The 4,688-nt window shown below is 38.7% G+C and overlaps 1 long non-coding RNA gene across 1 annotated transcript; it reads right to left on the bottom strand.

The window, feature by feature from the left end:
• Window positions 1-206: 206 nt before the first annotated feature.
• LOC104231339 (uncharacterized) lies at window positions 207-1,533 on the bottom strand. Its single transcript, XR_712067.2, has 2 exons — window positions 1,170-1,533; window positions 207-372 (listed from the first exon to the last, which is right to left on the bottom strand). It is a non-coding gene; the product is annotated as an uncharacterized lncRNA (long non-coding RNA).
• Between the last annotated feature and the right edge of the window lie 3,155 nt (window positions 1,534-4,688).

The following is a 4,688-nucleotide window of genomic DNA, read 5'->3' as shown; positions in this document are numbered from 1 at the left end:
AAAAGATTATTGGGACTCTAAAATATAATAATAATAATAATAATAATAATAATAATAATAATAAAAAAAAAAAAAACTTAACTTGGTGACAACAAAGGGACAAACATAGCTACAAGGGTTCAAATTTTAATATATATGCTCTTTTCAGACTACCAAATGCCTACTGGAATTATATCTAATGCTTTGCAAAAATAAAAATAATTAAAGATGCTTAACACAATTTAATTAACTAACATATCGTTATAACATTATCAAACATTCAAGAGCATATAAAAATGAATTACAATAGAAAGATGAAGTTACTAATATTTCCCAACGTCATTATCTTTCATTCCAACTCGATTTTATGAGTTTACATGGTCCGAAAATTACCTGGCCAGCAGAAAGAAGAACAAATACAGGAGAGTCAGCTCTTTCCAAAATCAACAGAAAAACAATTAAACGGGCAGCAACAATAGCAAAAGACAACGACAACCAGCAGATTCAAACCCAAGAAAATAAACTAGAAATACCCCAGCAAAACAGTACAATTATGTAACTCCAGAAAAATCTTTCAAAACTATTCTATTTTCCTTAAACAAGTTTTTCACTTAAGAATCAACTCACAAAAGCTGCTAAGGGATATTATAGCTACTGATTTTTTTTTCTTTTTTGTGTGTAGAGCTCTCTCAGTAAGATGGAGTGTCCTCCTTCTTTTTCTTTTCCTCAGAAACAACCAGCTATTTCAAGATTAAAAATCAATCTTTCTGACAGATTTTTCTACAAAATCTGCTCTTAAATTCAAAAGGCCAGACTTTCTGGTTCAATCTTGTCAAGTATTTCAAATAAAATATGCTCTCCACTATTCAAAGACAAACTTTTATTCAAACACTGTCCAAATGTCTACATTTTCTTACCAAACAATTTGACTTTTGAGTGTTGTACTCAAAGAGTCTTGAAGTAGTAAATAAACAACCAAACAAGTACCATATACTCTTAAGTATTTTTCACTACCTCACTTTTATCAACACAAAACTATTTTACTACTTCGACAAGAGCAAAAACAGAAAATTTAACATTTCAAACTTCAAAAACTAATGCTAAAATAATTAATAATAAACAAAAATAAAATCTGAAAAAATAAAAATAAAATAAAAAAAATCATCCATGAAAAAGAATAGGATTTTTACCATTTTACAATTCAAGTGGCCGAAAAAATGGTGGTATACCAAAAGAGGTGTTCGGGGAGGTTGCCGGAATTTGGCCGGATTTTGGCCGCCAGATTTTTGGAGTAGAAATTGGAATCAATAGGTAGGTCTTGAGGAGTTCTATCCATTGATGTAGGTATTGTGGGATGGTAGTGGCCGGAGCTTCAAGAATTTGAGGCAAAAAGTGGCAGTTAAAATTTCCTAGATCTAAGATTCAAGGAGTTTTAGGGGATTTTGAAGGATTTGGTTTGGAGATATGGAAAGAGAAGGTGTTGGAGATTATATGGTGAAATTTTGGGGCGGATTGGAGGTCGGACGCCATCGGTGGGGGATTTCCGGCGGCGGCAATGGGGCGGCGGCGGCGGCTTGGGGGGAGAGAGAAGAGAGAGTGATGAGAGGGAAAGAAGAGAGGGGAAATAAGGGGAAATGGGGCAATTTTTTGGGGATTTTAGGCTTTATATACCTAGGATGAAGATCAAACTAGGACCGTTGGATTAAATCAAGATGGGTGAATGAGATTGAATCTTGTCACGTAACCAAAACGACGTAGTTTCAAGACAAAACTATGTCGTTTTAAGCTCTTCTTGGCAGCCCCCTTTTGGGCCGGATTTGGGCTTTTTGGGCTCAAAATTTGGGCCAATTTTGGCACAATTTTAATTAAATTATACTAGCCCAATCCCTACCTCATTTATCAAACCATTACTCAACTCTTAAAACCTATACATACACAAATAAGAACAAACACACACACACACACACACACACATATATATATACAAGGCAAAAATTAGGCATTTATAGTTGCCCCTCTTTGCTCGAGAACATGAAGAGTTTTCGTGCAAAGACAAATAAATGCCATGGATAATTTTTGCTCATATTCACTCTAGTGGAAGCATTTTGAAAAAGGTGGTGATCGAACCTTGCTTCTGAGGTTGCCTACATATCCTTGGCTATAAAGGAATCAGGTCAGTGTAGTTCTGGGAAAATTTGGTAGGTGGGACTACCAGACACTAGAGTTAAGACTGCTGTTGCTGTTGCTGTTGCTGTTACTCTTACCGTTACTGCTCTTACATCAAAAGAAAAAGAGAAGATCACTACATATGTCTGCAAACTAAGAGTACAAAAATTTCTATCCACGTGTCTTCCGGAGTCAAATCTTGATTCTTGACCTGCTCGCTTGTGTTGACCTTAGATTGGATCTTAATTCTTTTGAAGAAAATATTATGACTCAATCTCGATGGCTTGCTTTCTGGATCAGAATTTGGGAAGATGAATCTCGAGAAGCTGGGCTGCTGACACATTATCAAAGCTAAACTCTGACTATCTTGTGGTCGAAGGATCTGATGAGAAACTGAAACTGCAAGCTTTAATCGTCACTTGTGCTATACGGCAGAGCCTGCAAAGCAATCAAAGACAAACAAAAACGAACAAAAATTTTCTACCCCAGTCTAGCACTAGAAATTTTTTGTGAGTTATTAGGGAAATCTGTAAATTATCTAATTTATTGAAAAGGCAGACAAAAACAGTAGTAAAAACTAGCTAAAAGGGATAAAATTTGGTAATGAATGATTGTGTAACCAGGGATCGGTACCCAGTACTACTGAAAGGAAATGTAATCAGGGGTTGGTACCTTCTCTTACTAGAAGAAAATAGAATCGGGTGTTAGCACCATGTATTATTGATAAAGTGTTGAATCCTTCTAGGTGAAAAAAGGTTTGATCTGAGTTAAACTATATTAAACAAACTGAGCGAAGATTACTTCTACCCGGTACTACGAACTGGATCCCCCTAGGTGAAACGGTTCTACCTGGGTTAAGCTACGTAAAACACCCTGAGCGAAGAGTACTTCTACCCAGAAACTATGAGCTAGATCCCCCTAGGCGAAACGGTTCTACCTGAGTTAAGCTACGTAAAACACCCTAAGAGAAGAGTACTTCTACCCGGAACTATGAGCTAGATCCCCCTAGGCGAAAAAGGTTCTACCTAGGTTAAGCTACGTAAAACACCCTGAGAAAAGAGTACTTCTACCCGAAACTATGAGCTGGATCCCCCTAAGCGAAAAAGGTTCTACCTGGGTTAAGCTACGTAAAACACCTTGAGCAAAGAGTACTTCTACCTAGAAACTATGAGCTAAATCCCCCTAGGCGAAAGGATTCTACCTGAGTTAAGCTGCGTAAAAACAACCTGAGCGAAGAGTACTTCTACCCAGAACTATGAGCTGGATCCCTCTAGGAGAAACGGTTCTACCTGAGTTAAGCTATGTAAAACACCCTGAGCGAAGAGTACTTCTACCCAAAACTATGAGCTGGATCCCTCTAGGCGAAATAGTTCTACCTGAGTTAAGCTACGTAAAACACCCTGAGAGAAGAGTACTTCTACCTGGAACTATGAGCTGGATCCCCCTAGGCAAAAAAGGTTCTACCTGGGTTAAGCTACGTAAAAACAACCTGAGTGAAGAGTACTTCTACCCGGAGCTATGAGTTGGATCCCCTAGGCGAAAAAAGTTTTACCTGGGTTAATCTAATGTAAAATACCGTGAGCGAAGAGTACTTCTACCCGTAACTATGAGCTGGATCCCTCTAGGCGAAATGGTTCTACCTGATTTAAGCTACGTAAAACACCCTGAGCGAAGAGTACTTCTACCCAAAAACTATAAGCTGGATCCCCCTAGGCGAAAGGATTCTACCTGAGTTAAGCTACGTAAAACACCATGAGCGAAGGGTACTTCTACCCGGAAACTATGAGCTGCATCCCCCTAGGCGAAAGGATTCTACCTGAGTTAAGCTGCGTAAAAACAACCTGAGTGAAGAGTACTTCTACCCGGAACTATGAGCTGGATCCCTCTAGGCGAAACGGTTCTACCTAAGTTAAGCTACGTAAAACACCCTAAGCGAAGAGTACTTCTACCCAGAACTATGAGCTAGATCCCTCTAGGCGAAATGATTCTACCTGAGTTAAGCTACGCAAAACACCCTGAGAAAAAAGTACTTCTACCTGGAACTATGAGCTGGATCCCCCTAGGCGAAAAAGGTTTTACCTGGGTTAAGCTACGTAAAAATAACCTGAGTGAAGAGTACTTCTACCCGGAGCTATGAGCTGGATCCCCCTAGGCAAAAAAGGTTCTACCTGGGTTAAGCTAATGTAAAAATTGGAGGTGTGAACAATAGTGATGTATGCCGAAAGTAAAAGAAATAATGGAGATTTTAAGGAGCTTACGTTTGGTGACATTCGTTCTTTTATAATCACCATTCTGCATGTTTTGTTCCTGCTTCAAACAAAGAAAAATTCATGAGTTTTCAAAGTGGTGGTTGGTTTGTGGCCTTGATGCCTTGAGTAACTTGATTCACGGCCACTACTGTCGAAGAACCGATTCTGTCAGTATGGTACCGAGATGCTTTGCCGCTCTGTATCATTTTCTAGAGACCTTGGCTTTATAATATTGCCCCCAACTATTTCATACCCAGATGTCCATAGTACCGCTACCCTTGTCTCTAAGGCAAG

The sequence above is a fragment of the Nicotiana sylvestris genome, chromosome 5 (genome assembly GCF_000393655.2).
Source record: "Nicotiana sylvestris chromosome 5, ASM39365v2, whole genome shotgun sequence".
In the NCBI taxonomy this organism is placed as follows: domain Eukaryota; kingdom Viridiplantae; phylum Streptophyta; class Magnoliopsida; order Solanales; family Solanaceae; genus Nicotiana; species Nicotiana sylvestris.
This window is presented reverse-complemented; position numbering and strand designations above follow the sequence as displayed.